This window comes from Camarhynchus parvulus, chromosome 1 (assembly GCF_901933205.1).
Source record: "Camarhynchus parvulus chromosome 1, STF_HiC, whole genome shotgun sequence".
NCBI lineage: Eukaryota > Metazoa > Chordata > Aves > Passeriformes > Thraupidae > Camarhynchus > Camarhynchus parvulus.
The window spans coordinates 17596871-17615834 of record NC_044571.1 but is presented as its reverse complement, the minus strand read 5'-3'; positions in this window follow the sequence as shown (position 1 = coordinate 17615834).

Below are 18964 nucleotides of genomic sequence, written 5' to 3'. Positions count from 1 at the left end.
AATTGTTCTCATCACTATTTTCATTAGTGAGAAACTGCTTCTCATAGCAGTTGGGGATCTATGAAATAGCTGGATGCATACAATCAATAATTTCTCAGGAATTTGTTGGAAGTGGAGACAGAAGAAATGAGAGCCTGAAATCAGACAGACATCTGGATTTTTGCACTGCTCTAATCTTTGCATACAAGATGAGCTCTGCTTTTTGATTTACTGTGCCAGTGGCCTGGCAAAGAACAGGATGCTAACAGGAACATCACAGGAGCATTACATGCTCATATGTAAATGCCCAGAGAAGAAAAAAGACTCAAATCTTCTGCCTTGAGCTCTTTCAGGGATCTTTTTAAATAAACGTGTGTGCAGAGCATTAGGAAAGGGAATTATTAAATCAATCAGTCCAGGATCTATCCAATTGCTCAGAATCATTTTTTCAAGTAGCAACAATCATTAGGCACTCCAGAGGAACATAATAAACCTCACATCAGACAGATTAAGTGTGTTTCTGTTTTCTATCAGAGACTGTCTAAATCTCAGAAGGATGTGGTTTAATAGCATTATGATTTTTTTAAATAAATAATCACCACAATCCTGAAAATTTATTAACCCTGTAATGCTGTCAAATAGTTTATGAATCTTGTTAAATTCTCAACATCAACAACCTCCTACAGCCAGAGTTCCAAAGCCTAAATTAATTTTTGGTCCAAAAAAAGCACATTAGCTTATATCTGTCTTCAATCTGAAACTTCAGATCTGCACTGAATGGCCCCTTCTTGTTCCTTAAGATCAGCAAACCAAGTGCTCCTGGATCTAGTGAAGCGCCATACTCTATTTAAAAAACAAATTAGTTCCCACGATTTGCTCCCTTCTAGTACCTCTGTATATAATTTTTTAATTTTCTATACATAAAAAAATCCTTGATTACCCTTCATTTTTCTCTAACTTCCTTCTGTTCAAATGGAAAGGCGCATTCAGCATGACATATGGAACTTACCTGTGGTACTGAAAACCAAACAAAATTCTACTTGCAAATTCCCTTTACAAAAATTATGTAACAATATAGATAAAAATCATCATCAATTAATTTCCATTTTAAACACAAAGGGGTTTTGTGTCCGAAGCTACTGCCCATAGACCATTCAGGGACATGACCAGCAGTTTGAATTCATTTGGAATTTCTCTTCTTTTCTCTCAGAAGAGGTTTTGGCAAGCAAGCACTCATCTGTCCAACCTTCTGGATGTAGCAATAGACCCTGATCCTGCAATTTGTCCTTTTAGCTGCCATTTGTCTGTTCCCACAATGAGGTGATCATTATACACTCACTACATCTTTACCAGAAGATATTCAGCTGTCTACAATTTCAAGTCTGGTTAGTTGTTTTTTCTCCTTAAAAGAGAGAAGTCATGAAAAACCTTTTTTTAAGAGTGAAGCCAGTGACAGCAAAAACTTTATGTTTGTTTGTTTGTTTGTTTTTGCAGAAGTACAGACATGGATTAGAAGTACTTCTTGAGGGACATCCAGTCTATTCCTGAAATCTTGGTCCTTCCTGAATTTCTCTCTTGGTGGAGTCTTCTGTGGTTAAAGGAGCGCTCCCTATTCATCTACCAACAACACAGATGAAATAAAATAATTTCCTAAACAGCTTGCCTATTTCTAAAGGCACCATGAATGCAAGAAATTCAATCACAGCATTTCATATGAGCTGCATATCTGCAAGCCTAAGACTCATTGTATACCCAGCTGAGGTTTTAAAGTTAAGAGCCTTGCAACTCCAGCCACCCTACCCTCACCATAAAGAATGAGGTATTTCTTGGTGTTATCAAGGCTGCACAGCAGTTGGGAGGTGCCTCTTAGTCTTAATTGAGAAAGGCTATAATGATTACAGACACTGCTAAATAGAGGTGGTAAGGAGCTAAAATCAGAGTGAGAGCAGGCCTGTCCTTTATTTTACTATGTATTCAGAAAACCTCTCGAGCTTTTTCTCTTAGAAGTAATCTAGCATCTCCTACCATATTGCATCTCTTAAAACCAGTTCTGGTTTCTGCTGGTTTTGTGGCATAATCTTACTGCAAGTTCATATTTGTTGTAGCATCAGATTTGCAGCAGAGATAGGTCTATTTTCATTAACTCTAATATATCATCCCTAATGCCCTTGATGTCAAGTGAGAAAAAGATTGTGCATTTTTTCTCTGTATACACTCTTATTATCTGTCTTGAAGAGGATGGAATATCCTGTCCAAGCTACAATGTGCAGCAAAAAAAAATTTATTCCTTTCGATCCACAGTCTACAGTAACTTGTTCATATCAGCCTATCAGAAACAAATTAGAACAGCCAAAAAAAGCTAAACATTCCTGAAATGATTGATGCTTTTTCTGCCCTTCATTTATCTGCCTGCAGTTACAGATGGAATGTCTTACCACCCAGTTCCTCAGTTAGGAAATGGTCCCTCTGTACACTCTGTACTGCTCCTCAGATCGCCTGGGTGCATTTATCCAGAGAGTTATCAGTGAATTCTGTCCCTGCTGCAGGAAAGTCAAATGTAAGCCAGCTATGGAGCAGATGTCTTATGGATAAAGCCAAGGATACCCAGTGAAAAATGCCTAAGCCTGGCCACTGCACTGCACAGATCCCCTGCTCCACACCTGAGCCACCTCGTGCATCCTGTGGATAGGGAATCCCACATCAGTCTAGGAACACTGGGCAGATGTGTTCCTTTATATATATTTTTTTTTGTGAGCAGAAACTTGCTGGATAATATGGTGCCCAGTTACTTCATATATATAGTTTATTTCTTCCTATAAATTTTATTTTCTTTCAACACTGCATTATTTTCCCCCAGCCTAATATTAGCCTCCAGAAAAGCTACACCAGGCCTGTGGGTTTTACATAAAAGGTTTTGCTCCCTTACTTTCTCTAAGGATAGTGAAGAAAGAGAAGCACCTGGCCAGTTTGTCTGGTTTGAAGAACATGTAAAATAGAGAGAGAATCTTCTTTTCCTATCAATTACTCAGTGATGTCCAGATGCTCAGCTAATTTCTGCAGAACCCTACCAGTCTTACAGGAAACACACAGAACCAACAAGCTTTCTGGCTGGACAAAAGTACAGCCTGGAGATTTCATTTGTCTGAAGAATACCTCTTATCCATCCTCACTGAACTGGGGGCAGAACAGTAAGACACAAGCAGTTATTTAGAGCGCTCAAAGTTGTCACAGCCAGCCTCACCTTCATGCAGTGGGAAGGAGGAATGCAAAGGGATTTATGAGAAGGTATCATGTGATTTGCACATTTCCTTACACATGTTGTTTATTTTGCACAGATCCCCTTTCTAATTCTGCAGGCTGTCTCCTCTAAAGCCATTCCTGGAGGGGCAGCTGGGCTGGACTGCCCCAGGGCTGGCACTGCAGACAGACAGACAGACACAGTGTCCGTCAGACAGAGCCCTGAGCCCTGCAGAGCTGCTGGGGTGACAGGAGGGGATGGAGGCAGAGCCAAGGTCAGGGCTGCAGATGGGAGGAGGAGGAGGGTGGAGCAGGAGCATGGGCACTGGCAAGCTGTCCTGAAGGATTTGTTTTTCCTTCCCAACGTTTTCTGATAAAAATATCCTTCTGGTTCACAGCAAAGACAAAAACTCACTTTTCTTTGGCAAGACACATTTCTGTAGATCACAAAGGCATTCTTTCATACATAAACCTTGTAGTAATGTAAGGGACTTTTCTGTCTTGGTCTGTGCAATCAATCCCTAATAACACATTGAATTCTAATCCCAAACTTATGAGTGAATATAAGCACCTTGACTCATTCACATTGAAAACCTCTTGCCAAAAAGATGGGAGAGATCGAATTCTTAGTTTTAATTGCTCAGAAACAGCAAGTCAAACATGAAAAAAAGCACTCTCTATCATGCTTCCTTTCTTTTGACAAAAGGCACACTTTGCTGCAAGAAAGCTACCAGGAGAGGAAATTACATAAGCAGGTTAACTTAAAAGGTTTTTTCTCTTCGCTATTATTTAAGTTTTTCCATTTCATACTACCCTAGTACACCCCTAAAATTTTTCCAAGACAAGTTCCTATTTGACCAGACATTTGGAAAAAAATGTGTGGTTTTTTTTACCTCTAACAAGAAGCATATAATGTTGCTGTCTTTCTGATACCCATAACTTTCCTTACAATGAGTTACGAGTATGTATTAGGAAAGAAAATTTCTCCTAAGGCTAAGGGAAGGGAATTTATACTTCTGAAATATATTTACTGTATACATCTTAAATACACTGAAGATCTTCTAATCTGGGTGCTAATGCAAGTCTTTACATTGTCTGTAAACAGCCTTTATACTTCTTAAGGAGAGAAAAACATGTAAAGAAACAAGAAGTGTTTGACACCAGGTGGTTGTGTCACCTTCCAGAGGGGCTTTGACAGGTGGCAGAAAAGGGCCAACAGGAACTTCATGAAGCTCAGCCAGGGAAAGTGGAAATCCTACACCCAGAAAGGATCAAGCCCAAGGCAAAAGTGTGTGGACATGACACAGCAATGTGTTTGGAGAGCCAAACACACCCTGGGCTGCAGCAAAGGCAGCATGGCCAGCAGCTCCAGAGAGGGATTCTCCCCCTCTACACCACTCTTGTGAGACCTCACCTGGAGCACTGCATCCACCTCTGAGGTCATCAGTCACTGAATTTTAGAAGACAGAAGTGGAGAAATGCCATAAAACACGTTGCAATGTAAGAGAGACTCACAACAAAACACTAAAAGACAAAGTATGGTGTGGTGACACAGGTAGAAAACTCACAGTGTTAAAGGCATCATAAACATTCTATGCTCCTTCCACTGTAGAGAGCATGTTAAAGGAAGCAGGTGGAGAAAAATAAATACTAGAATTGCATTTGATGTGAGAAATATAGGTGAGGCTTTCGCCTGACTTCAAGGTAAATCAGGTATGCAATCACTTCATACCTATTATCTGTTGGTTTTTCTGTGTTGGAATGGTGCATGGAAAAATACCCCTTAAATGTAAGTGAGGTTTAGCAGATCAAGAAATCATGACAATGCACTGCTGGTGGACATTTAAGCAGCTCAAATATAAAGATTTTCAGTAAAGCAAGGCATGTTGAGGATTCATCTGGAATGTAAAGGTACTGCATTTGTGAGGGCAGAATACAATACTTTGGCTGACTTCAACAGCTGGTTGCAGCACACCAGGGAGCTATGGTAACAAAGACATGCAATATTTTTAGGCTGCAATTTCTGCATCAATTCACAAGAGGCAGATGGTAACTCTTAAATATCAAGTGCTCCTTTCTGTCAAGATTTCCTTGCCTGTAAAAAGTTTAGCTTCAGTTTAGTTACGTGTCCACCAAAATTTTCATAGCCCATAAAATCTCTAATGGTTAAGTAATCTTGAAGACCAAGGGATACAAATGAACTGAATGAGTGCTACATACATCCAGAATTATCACAAACTCGAATACTTTAAGAATAAAAATACATATTCTAATAGAAAAGGCAGAGTATAAAAAAAATAGTCTAGTCCTTTGCAGCAAACAGCTGAAGTCAATTTGCATGGTTTTCTACATGTAATGTGAAGAGTTACACTTGTGGGATTTGCTTTATTCTTCTCATTTTCTCATTTCTTTTCTTTTTATTAAGCCTTCCTACCTTTTCAGCTTTCTTATTCTTGCATCTTAACACTTTCCTCTTTTTGTTCTGTTTTTGTTTTGTTTCTAGGACAGGAGAAAGAGGAGAAGAAATTCACAAGGACCTTAAAAACCACAGTTTTACGGTTTTTGTTAAAATATTAGTGCAAAACCTGCACATTTTCCTAAGACTGTCCTGAATGAGGAAAGCAGAAGGAGAAGTACCACAGCACAAGCCATGGTCAATTTTTCCTGCAGCAGCATATTGAAGAGAGCACTGCCAAGACATCTGCAGAGGAGTGTGCAGATCTGGCTGTTCCTATGAGCACATAATACTCATTTTGAGGTTTTCAAAGAACTGCAAATTAAATCTGAGTGAACCAGCTGCTGGACTCCCTGGTTAGCTGGATTGTAACTGCTGAGGCAAGAAATACCTTCCACTGGCCCAGCACCTCTAGTCCCCAGTTGGTTTCAGCTGCCAGCTGGGCATAGGCTCACACTTCTCTCCACCTGCTTTTGCTCAGATGAGCCCCAATATCCAATGCTGTGGATTGGATAAAATGATGCTGTGCTATTTTCTCTCTGGCTCAGCTTAAAAAAAAATAAGTTGTAGTTTGAGCAAAACTTAGGTTGAATGAGTTGCAGATCTGGGACAATAAAGCCAAGAACTGAGAAAGTCCCTGAGTATAATTAAATGGAAGAGGAGGTCTGAAGCAAATATAAAGGAGCATATATGGGCACCTAGATCACCCAGAATGAAGACCCAATTAATCCAAATATAATCTCCCATTCAGAAACTGACGCAATGGTTATCAAAAAGCTTCTGTCCACTCTGTCCACTCCAAGTGAAAGCCTCAGTACAGCCTATCCAAAACACTTATAAACCACAATTGAGGACTCCAGAAATTGTACTGCTCTAATAAATATTTGTGCATTTTTAGACATTGCATACTGTGTCTGATTATTTTTGCAGGAAAGTTCCTAGCTTCAGTGGGTAAGGGAACAGTTCAATTGTCAGTACAAAAGGGAAGCAGCAAACAACAGTCCCTACTCTCCATATGAGGAAAGCTCCAGCTATCACACCTCAATTCCCCACACCAGGCAGGTGGGTATTTTAGGCAACCTCTCCTGTCTCCTCTTATCTCATCTGTTCTATTTCATGCACCTTCTCATGCCCCCTCCTCCATCTCCTCAGTCTGTCCACACACTTGTATTACAGCATCCATCTCACACTGCGTCCCACTTATCACATCTCCAGAATGAGAGATTTTCTTTGATTTTGTTTCTTTTTGTTTTCTTTCTTTGGTTGTTTTGTTTCATTTTTTTTGAAAATAAGTTGCAAGTGACTTTAAGTGAGTAAAATAAATGACAGTCATCCTGCTATTCTGTCTCCATTATGACATCACTGAAAGTGATGGAAATATGCAGTTATTTTGAATGAAGAAATAAGACCTGAGATAGGGGTCAGGAGTAAGGAAATTACATGTAAATTAGGGAAAAGTCTTAGTATCACTGGACTAAATTCAGATACATGTCACAGAGAAGAAAAATTATATGCTCACTGCTCACTTATGGCATGAGTGAATTTGGTCCAGAATATTTTTTTTTATTTATTAAGATGAAGAAAAGTTATTTCAAAATATTAAAAAGCAGTTTCTGCAAGATGCCTGCAAAATGATTACAACCTCAACAAAAACATCTGTATTCTTTTACAGACATGCATTTGTTTATGTGCTACAATGCAGCAGTATTGTAGCAACTATGACTTCATTTCAGTATTTGCATAAAAAGGTTGCTGAAAGTCAGCTTTTAAGGACAGTTAATCCATCTCCAGAAATGCATATACATCAATATTCTTACTCAACTCATTTATAAAGTTATAGTAAAACTCTCTTTCTTTTTTATCAAAGAGTTTCAATTTGAAATACTTCTAACATTTATTCTGGACATATAAAAAGTTACTTTAAAGTATAACTCAATTGCAGGAGTGGTGCTAACATTTTTAACTCTCTGCAATTAGAATTTAGTGGTTTATGGTGTTTGCACTACAAAATGCATCAAGTGAAATGTAATTTTTTCAGGATATGTGTTCTTGTACATAGAACTTGGTAATTTCTATCTAATCCTTCTCCCGTTTTCAGTACACACCACTACTTTAACTTGGATTATGTAGTAAGACCAAAAAGCAGTGTTTCAACACAAAAAAAAAGTTAATCATCTCCCAGTTAAAACAATGCTTTTCATTATGAATTGTAATCTATAATGCTGCATCTTTACTCAATACCACCCTAGTAGTCTAAAAGCAGCACTTCTCCAATGATTTTCCACTTTTTTTTCTATCTGAATTTTGGAAGCCATGTCTTGTCCACTTTGTATAAAAATTTATTAGCCCTTAAATTTACTGAGACATAGTTAATATGTGCTTCCTTTGATGTTTGAATGATTTAATCATCAGTTGTCAACGAAAACCAGCATTTTATTATTCCTGCCAAGGCACAAGGAGAGCTATTCTTTTACTTATGCTTGAAACTTTGCAGAGGAAAATGTCAGCAGTGTTACATCACTACAAAACTGATGCTGTATCAGGCACTTGAATGGATGCACACAATGAAAAGTTCTATGGATTGCTCTGTGACAAGTATTTCTGTACAGATTTTGTTTCACCCTTTCAATTTGTTATAGGAAAAGGTTCAATTAAAGCTGCTTTAGAATTTATTGCAACACCTTTACACAGATTTTTCTTTAAGAGATCTAGCTTGATTTTTAACTAAAGCTAACTATTTGTCTAGAGATGTGCATAAATTCAAAAGCAAGAGCTGCCCAGTGTCAGAACTAAGGGCAATGCAGATACCTTTGGGTCACCTCCTTAAGGTGAGTTTCAGAGAGCTGCCACTGCCAGAGAGGCTGCTCATCCAAGTCTGAATGGTACAAAAGCCCAGAAACTCTCATGCCTCTGGGCAGGTGACCCTGGATCTCTTGCTGAAATGAGATGCTACTGAGATATGACAGCAGAAAAAAATCCAATAGTAAATGGCAAATTTTACCTCTCTTTTGCAGAGGCATTCAAAACTTTCTAAGGGTGATATCAAGCACCCATTGCTCCCCCACGAGCATTAGCCCTGCAGAAGAGTTACTCCTGGCTGTGCTTAGGCCTTTTAAAAAGCAGTGCACAACTAATACAATTTGCAGATGCATTAGTCACCGCTTACTCTTGTCAGCAAAGCCTCTGCCAAGTTTAAAGCAAGTGCCATATGAAGATCATCAGATAGAGCCACTTCTTCACCCTGAAACAGCACTTGGTTTTAACCATAGCATTTACTGCAATGAATGAGCTGGGCCTCCAAAGGAGACTGCTATTCATTTAACAGCAGAATAAAGTTTTACACAAATTCTGTTACATAATAGCCAAATCAGATGCAGACATCAGATAACAGTGTCCCAGCAACTCAAAATGCTCTGTCCACAGCAAGATTTATAGATGTAACCAGACCTTCATTTTCTGCCTTGGAGATGCTGCCATATTAAAAAAGGTGGAGAATGAGGAATAAAAACCACTTCAATAGTAACTAAAAAATTAAGGGGTTTTGCCAATGGAAAATATTTGTTTGCGGCAGTGTCAAGGGAAAAAAAAGAAACCTTAAGTCTTTTAACACAATTTGAAACCAGATCCTCCTCAGAGGAATGGAAAAAAAAGAAAAAAAAAAAAAAGCTGTTGTCCTGAGGCAAGGGATGAAGGCACACTGCAATATTTCCAACTAAAGGTCACTGCTCCCATGACCATCCTCCTACAAACACATACTGCAGCTCTGAAACAACACAAGGCTCTGGGCACAAGTGAAGCGAGACTAATTCCGTGAGATTTATTTTCCTGTAGAAGAATCCAATCAATGTGCCTCACACTAATGCTGCTCTGAGCGTATTTGCTTTTAGAAAGCGTGGCTGGGACGTGGAGGCACAGAGCAGGAGCCAGCAGGATTAGAGAGTCTCCTCTGACGGGAGCAGCAGGACAGCCTCGCCACCTCGGGATGGGTTTGAGCAGGAGAGAGGAAGCCATCTCCTCCCTGCTCACATTCTTATGTCTAACACTGCACTCAAATTCCCAGCCCTTATCAAGGACATGAAGCTTCTTTTTAGCACACAGCAATGAGTTGATGGCAAACACCACAGTTATGTTAGCACAACTGCGAGGGTTGCAGGAACATGAGAGAGCAGCCAAGAGCTGAGAAAGGGCAAAAGCTCCTTGTCTCCAAAGAAAACACACTGCAGAGCACCCTCCTGAGAGCTCAGCTGGCTTCAGCCAGGCTCCTGGCTCTCCAGAACTACTTCCCAGGCCTTGGCCCAGCACATCTGCTCCCTCTCAGCATCAGCTGCATTTGCCATAGTGATGGGAATTTCACAATTCTGTTTTCTGATAGCCCTTCTGCTCTGGTATAAAGAAAAATACCCGTACATTAAAAAACAAACAAAAAAAAGTGTGCTATGAAAGAAAAGTTTGATAATGTGAACCCTGATGACATGACACAACTAGAAGCAAAAATGCTGCTCGAAATCAATCATTTGTTAATGGGCTGATTTCACATCTCTGTGGACTGACACAATAGCACAAAGTTCTATACCAGCAATACTCCCGCGTAAATTTGACTAGCTAGGACACTGGGCTGCTTTCCCCCAATTTGTCCATGGTTTCACCCAAAGATAATCAACATGCTCCTGTCAATATAATGTGAAAGCAGCTCAGAATAGGGGTGGTTTTCTCTCTATACACATACACATGCCCACAAGAAAGCAAAAGATTCTGGAATTAAAAGGGCTTTTATTGGCTTTATCTACTCCCTGAGGGAATAAACGATGAATGAAGAGTGAGAACACCTGCTCTGCTCTGCCATGCCCTGCCACCAGCACTGTGTCAGAAGCAGTGTCATGACATGTGGTGAGCTACCACAGGAGCTGGTTCCTACCAGCTGCACACTCCCTGCTGTCTTGTTTGTGCCAGCTCTTGTGCTGCTCCTCAGAGCTCTCTGTGAGCCAGCGTACCTTACGCAATGCACAGAAACAGCCTGGCAAGAACTGATGACACTTCTGCTGTCCCAGTGAGTCAAAACAGTACAGCAGAAGGTGAGCTACTCACCAGCAGCCTCTGCCAAGGAGGAAGCAATCAGAGTGACCCTGCATAGATCATTCTGTCCTTTACCTCAGCTTCCTTTTTCAGAAATGAGAGTCATTTAGAAAAAGGCCTGCTATTAGAAATGGTGTTTGTGTTCCGAATGTTCACCAGTTGTTTTGGCCAGACTTGTTTTTGTTTTCCCATGTTTTCAGTTCCCTGTAGTTCACCAGAAGCCAGTTACCTGTTAATTGGAGGCTAAGCAGGCAAAGGTAAGCAGCCTCTTCCTAGCAGTGTGGCCGCAGTCTGCGACCAGCAGCGAGCTGCTCCAGCACCCAGGGCTCTGGCCAGAGCTGCACAGCATCTGCTCTGGGGCTGTGTCAGCCTCTGCACAGCTGGCTGAAGTTCTTCCAACACAGAGCTACTCCTCTGCTGCACAAGGTTTGGGCACAACATTTCTACAGGAGATGGGAGTCTGAGAACCAGCTCAGCTGAAATTCAATGCCTTGGTCTGGATTTTGAACACAAGTAAATTTTATTTACATGCTGTCTAGGTCTCAGACAGATGTTACCTCTAGAACCAGCACTTTTACAAAGACAAATTTAAATCAATTTGGATCTTTGGAAGTGGGATTGGCATATGAAAACAGTGGGAATCCAGCTCTTGGCCTTGCATTTGGCACCTTTCTCAAGGTTCCCTGGTTTAAATTGGAAGCCTGATGTGCTAAGAAACTCCTCCTTTGAAACCACCATTTCCTGAAGAACATGAAACCTTTCAGATTATACGAAGTATTATCAAAGTCTTTAGCAGCTACAACCAAGGCTCTCTCCACCAAAGCTCTATGTGTTCACAGAATCACAGAATCACAGAATAATGAGGCTGGAAGAGATCTCTAAGATCATCAAGTCCAACCTATGCCCTAACACCTCAACTAGACTATAGCACCAAGTGCCATGTCCAGTCTTTTTTTAAACACATCCAGAGATGGTGATTCTACCACCTCCCTGGGAAGAGCATTCCAGCACTTTATTATTCTTTCAGTGAAAAATTTCTTCCTAATATCCAACCTATACCTTCCCTGACGTAGCTTGAGTCTGTGTCCTCTGGTTCTGTCAGTTTTCAGGACACGTGTTCCCAGAAGTGTTCAGGTCAATAGCAAAGGTGCTCTCTCTGCAGAATCTGGTTTTCATCTCCTAAGTGAAAACATTCCTTTTAAGTGAAATCTGTAAATTTCAGATGGAGAGGTATCAGACAGTGTTTTTGTTATATAAGAACTGCAATTTGACCAACCATTGATAAGTTATTCATATGAAAAGAGATCGCACAAGTCCACTATAGTTAAAAATAAAATCAAGAAACCCTTTCTAGATATTTTTTTCTTGCTATAATTTCTGAATCTTGAGATTTAACATTTAGCCTTACTGCAGCCCTTCACATAAAGCAGACATATCTGAAGACCTAAGGTTGTCTTGGATACAAAGAATGCATGGCCTGATACATTAGTGACTGGCCCCTGCTCAGTATATCTTTCACAGTTTCAGTGCCCTGAATCATAAGGCTCATACTTGACTCAGAACAGGTCATAAAAGTTGCTTTCATTTTAAGAACTAATTCCATGTATTTCAGCATTTTGGTTGGAACATGTGCACTGCAGAATATGGCAGGAATTCTTCCAAAGAACAAATTTATAAATGCAAACATATCTTTTGACAAAGACATTATGCAACCTAGGCTCAACTCTCAAACACAATTCAAGTTCAAATAAGCCAGCTAGGGGGACGTTGCACTTTCTTTCAAATCTCATCAACAACAATTGTGCTGCACTGCATAGTTCTCATTTGTGTGAGATTCAGCACATTTTCTTCTCTCAGCTTTATATGGGTTTGCACCTGTTGAACCTCATTTAGAATTTCAGTGTTATTGCAGAATTGCTTCCTAAATTTGCTGCATACATCATGAAAGCTGAACCTCTTATATTACACAAATACACAGGGAGGGCCTGGGTATGAGGAAGACTCATGAAACCATCAACACCAACAAATTACTACAAATAAACAAGAAGGGATAATTAAATCTGGTTCTTTTAAAACATTTATAATCCTCTTTGAAATATTTGGCTGCCTTTTTGAGAAAGGACATTGATATAGTCCAGAGAGAGTCCATAAGAATGATAAAATTTGATTGCTAACATGCACAGAAAGTCTGGAAAAAGATGAATGCCATAAATTGAAATCTAAGCTTTTAACCTCTTCAACTGGTGTTTCATAAAGGAATGAAGCAAAACCAGCAGTATCACTCCAGGGATAGATCCTGCCTATTTTGCAGAGCAATAACTGAGCAATAATGAAGTTCCTTGCTGTGGTTTCAGGAATAAGAGTTCTGTTGGCCTACTCTATGGTTATATATTACCTCACCTAGCCCTGAGCAACCCTGACCCACCTCTGAGCCCTTTGATCATTTTAACTTAGATGTCAGCATTCCCTCATTGACATAGTCACACCAGTGTGTCCTGCCCGCACTAAGTTCACATCCAAAGATTCAATTCAGCAAACAGGGAGCAAGCCCTATCAATTACTTTGTCATTTCACACAAATGTTCAAAGCTGAGGAAAACACAGAGGGGTTAAAGGACAGACTAAGATTTTTTCTTCCTCTAGGTAGAGGTGCTGCTGTGCACATTTACTGCCATCCTTACACAAGGGTACATGCACCACAGGAAGAGCGTATGTATCCACAGTGAGTGTGTTTGTTTCCTGTGCCCTGAACAACCTCTGAGGATGCATCCTATTTCTCCTCCTTCCCCTTTTCTGTCCTCACTCTGAGCCTTATTTGATGGCATTTGTTTTACTTCAAAGGGAATTTAGACTGAAAATAACCATTTGTCACTCTGCACGACCCTTTGCTATGGCTGGGTCCTGGTGTTGGAGCTCTGACATTATCAGGCTGATGACAAACAAACCTTCTGAAATTCCAGCACCTCCAGGGCAAAGAGCTCCCTACTTCAGCACACAGTTAAGTGTTAAGTGACCCAACAGACTCTACAGGCTGTCTTCTGATGAGGATAGAATAAAATGTTCTGTTCTTCTCCATTTTGCCTTCATTTCTCGCCACCAGATAGCCTCTGTTGCTGCACATTTCCACCAATTCATTTCATTGACTGAATTTTAAAGCTCCACCTTGTCTGCTAAACTCAGTAAGTGCTAAACACTAAGAGGAAAGGGAGCAGTCATCTTTTTTCAGAGTGAAAGCATGAAAAAGACATAAGATGACTGAGGGCACCCTTACACTGAGCAGTGGAGTATGGCACAAAGATCTTCAGACTGTCACACAATAAATGAGCTCCAGAACAGGCAGCAGTGTAACTACATCAGAACCTCATTAATTGTGGGCTAATTACCCTTGCCAAGAAGCACCATATTAATGCAGTTCTGGTACTTTCAAGATGCAAGATCCCTGGGTTTGTAGCTAAATCAAATTAAAAAATCATTTCTGTTAATACAAAACTTTTAAAATAGTGATTTTGGCAAAAGACAATATTAAAAACCCCAGACACAATCCTCTTAAGCTTGTAATTTTTGGTATTTTCTGTAATACATGAGGCTAAACTCATTAGGATGCAGAAACAAACCCAAAATCTCTCTAATGGCCGGCATAGCAGTCTTGGCAGCTTTGCAGAAGAGTGGAGCTCACTCTCTTTCTCTGCTTCACTGCGAGTAAAAGTTTGAACTAAAGCTTTGTCTCCTGCTCTGAGCAAAGCAGGAGAACCATTACATTCATCCTTTCCCACCAGTTCCAGTACCCAGACAACTACAGGCCACAGAGATAGAGACTGACATTGTGATGGCAATTAACAAATTCTTTGGGGAGGTTTGGGTTTCATTTCTTAATCCAGTACATATTTCACAGAAGCAGTTTCAAAGACCAGAAGAAACCACCCTGAATTCCCTGTAGCCTAGAGCAAAACAAGCTCCACAGGACCATGTTTCAAATTCTCTTCCAAACTTGGCAAAGAAATAACTTAAGGAAAGGAGCTCCTTTTCCTCCCACTCTTCAAAACAAATACTATGACCACTTTGTTACAAAGGTGAGCTTCCAGGGAGTTCCATTAAGTCATTTAAAATTTGTTTCTGAATTAACTTTAGACAAGTTTCATCTAATTAACCCCACTACCACCATTAATCTATCAAATACCACTTCCATCAGATCACATTGTTCTCCTCAAACATTCATACAAATATGTTCTATGTCATCATATTAAACATCTTCAAACTGCTTGGTTTGGACCTGCCTCTTTGTCCTGTAATTAGGAGCAATGGCACTTGAATACTATAAATCCATCATTAAAAAGATAAATCAGCTTTTACTTCAGGCACTCAGCTACATTTTTTTAAACTGACAGTAATCCCAAAGCCCTCAGGTGTGAGTAGTCATCAGCTTATAAAAAACGTTTACATTACATTTCCGTGAGTTCCTCCTGAGATTAAGGGAATGTATCCATACAAGCTGGAAAGAGCTTGGGAAAACCTCTCAGCTCCAATATTCACTTGTGCGGAGGCCCAGGGGCCTACCACTGGAAATTTAACCTAAGGGTGACCAAGGTCAAAAAGAGACACCCCTCTGAATGCAAAGGTCTCGCCCATGGGCATTTGCAGGCTCATGTAGATGCAGCAGGTTTTGCTGGTATCACCCAGTTCAAATGCCTTTTTTTCCTAATATGTACTTCCCCTAGAATGTTCTCCCCTCTCTTGTCCCCTAATGGTCCTGGCTTACTGTATCACTCCACCCCTTTTTCCCCCCATATAAAACCCTGTGCCCTCAGCCCCATTTGGTCTCTGTCCCTGGACCCTCTCCAGCGCAATAAACAGCATTTGAAGTTCCACACAAAGACCCGTCTCTCACCTCATTCATCAGCAGTTTAAGCAAGCGTGATCCAGGCTCTGGGAGCGCTGGTCACTCACAGAGGCTTGTTGCAGACACACCGCAACGCTCAGGTGTGACTAGTCATCAGCTTATAAAACACGGTTACGTTACATTTCTGTGAGTTCCTCCTGAGATTAGGGGAATGCTGAAAAGAACTTGGGCAAACCTCTCAGCTCCAATATTCACTTGTGTTGGATGTATCTAAACATGGTACATTGTGATCATTCACTCACTTTTTCATCCATCTCTGTTTACCGAGGCAAATATTGCTCAGCCAGAACTCTTTTGCATCAACAGAAATAGTCTTTACATTGGTTTTTAGTCTTTACATATAGTTTTTACATTGGTTGTGATATATTCATGGCTTCTATCAGAGTATAATAACACCAGCAGCAGAACAAATCAACAACAAAATTAGGTGGATCCTTATCATCTCTAGCAATCGTTTCTGTTCACTTGAAGATAACCTTACCCAGAGTGCAGCCTGTTCCCTGCCTCTGTGTTTCCCAGGGATTCCTCAGACACACATCAGGAATGAGATATGAGCTAATCAGGTAAGCAGCAAGGTCTCAAATACCTTCTCTCCTCGGAGTTCCAAGTTCTAGTCCTGTTGGTGATGCCCTTTTCTGAGGATCAGCCTGTAATGCCCTGCTCTGCTGGGGACGATGCCTCGCACTCATGCGACACGTGTGTAACATGGGACTGAAACTGCCTGCCCATAAAGCACCTATGGGTGCTGTTCAGGTGCTCCTCACCTGTCAAATGGCCTCCCTGTCAGGGAAGGAGAGCCAAGGAAGGCCACCATTAAGCTGCAGGGTAATCCTATGCCAGGAAGGGCTACCAGAACAGAGCAGTGTTACCTGGCTTGGGCATGCAGGCATAGAACACACCTTTGATACAAAATCGTCCAAAAAGTAAACTTTCTTCTTAAACTACGCTTACTTACGCTCTCTGAAGCAGAATTGGTTCTCGTTGAGCCCCTTTTCTCTTTATCACCGTGGGTTCTTCAGCGTTTTCTCCAGTGTGCAGCAGCCCCTAGAGCCCCACAGGCTCTTACTGCTGTTGAGCCGTGCCACCTTCTGGCTCTCCCGAGAAACACAGCCTGGCTGGCAGCCACCTCCGAGTCCCAAACTCTGCCGGAGAGAATGGCCCTGCACATGCCTCGGCTGCTTCCACCCGTCTCTGGACAATTTCAATAATAACTCTTCCCATAGTGAAGTATTTTTACCTTATATACAGACAGAATTTCCCGAGGCAACTTGTCTGCTGCCTCTTGCGCCGTCCTTATGCATCTTTATGAAGAGTGTTCTCCAGAAATACCTCTTAGTATTTAATATTTAATTAATTTAATATTTGAAAAATGGAACTAGTTCCCCCCAAACCGTCTTCCTCTCTTCTCTTCTCTTCTCTTCTCTTCTCTTCTCTTCTCTTCTCTTCTCTTCTCTTCTCTTCTCTTCTCTTCTCTTCTCTTCTCTTCTCTTCTCTTCTCAACCCTCTGGTTTCTATGACTTTTCAAAAAGGATAGCATATCTTTGCAATGATATTAGCAAATTCTCAGCACTCTGAAATATACCCAAGCAGGGCCCACGGATCTTTTTCTCTGTATTTATCTCTAGTTTGTACAGGCAGTCCACAATCAACTTGACACTACTATTGGCGGTGTGCTGTTCCAGCCCTGCTCTTCAGCACAGTGCTAACATTGGTGGCTACACACACGCATAGGTCTGTCAGAAATACCTTATTTAAAACCTTGATAGAGCAATTCCAAGGCATTTCGGGGTTTGCTTAATCTCCCACTGAAACCAGGCAAGTATGTAAAAATAATCTGTTCTCATTAATGTTAAAACCAGCTTTCAGGTTTGTGTAAAAAAATTTAAGTGTTCTGAAAAAAAAGCCTTACAATGAACTTTGCTTTCAATCTTATGGTCACTTGACATCTGTTACTTTGATTGTTTGGCAATTATATGAAGACATTATTTCACACCTGATATATACAAATATATATAATTTACATTGTTAGCTTTACTTGTCTAGGTGACTGCTTAAGAAAGTCTGCAAAACCTCAGTGATTTAAGGCAGGTTAACAGGATAACAGATATGTAAGTCCAACGTGCTTTCAGAGGGAGTTTGGGTCACAAAACAATAGAATAGTGCTCACATGAGAGTACCAGAGTATTCCTACTTCCTAAATGTCTGTAAGGCAAGTCTGGCCCTCAGCTGCAGCCTTGTGCCACCAAATGCAGGACTGATGAGACCTTCAAACAAGAAAATAGTCCTCCCCTATTCCTGCAAGATGCACTGTTTGCACAGCGCTAGCAACCATCAAAAGCAGCACAGAACAGTCCAGTTTGAAAGAGACTTTCAGGGGTCATTGGATTCAGCCTCCTCCCAGAGCACAGGTCCAGCTCTGGCAGCTGCACCATGGCACAAACAAGGAGGATTGCAGCTGGTCACTCTATGGAGCAATATCCCATTTCACATAGAACTCATCTGGCACACTGTAAACAAATGGCTAATCCTAAACCAGAGTAAATTAAATGCATGTTTAAACACATTTCAGTGATCATATTTTAAGGGATTTGAGGCTAGATCCTACTAATACCCCTTCATAAATAATTATTGTGGCAGGTCCCCACAAAGTACTTCTGGTTTTATACCCTGTATACATAAGTTCTGTCCCTCACCAATTTTTTAATTGCACAGAACAAAAGACTGATGGAACAGGAGAGCTTTGGGGACAGGGGGGCAGATGAGTTTGTTGCATGGAGTGAAATTAGACTGCCACTTAACATACAAACCAGTAAGTATAATATTGCAAAGATTATGCATGTCTTGTTATGTGAGGAAAAATATATTATTCCCTTTTTACTGAAAAGTGAGGGCTGAAATACAGGATAATTTAAAACACCATTTAAAATTATGTTCTAAAATTAGAAGGCAGAAAACATTAAGATTATTAGGACTATTTTCCATGTGTACTTGAATTTCACTGGTTTCACCATTACACCAGGATCAAGAACCTGTTCCATCCCTAAGCCTAAATATGACTTGCTAAAATGAATACCAAGAAGATGCATTTTTTATGTTTACATTTTTATCATATTAAAATAAATAACCTGCCTCATTTCAGATCACTTTTTTATGCACTGTTTGTGTTAGAATCACCTTAATCATGAATTATAAACACCAAGATGGTGTTTTGCAACTGGTTTAATTAACTAAAATGTACTTCAGGTGTGGTGGGTTGAAAAAGGTCAGTTTATCAAAACATTCAAACTTAAAAATGTTATGTCTCATCAGGAAGGTGAATAGAAT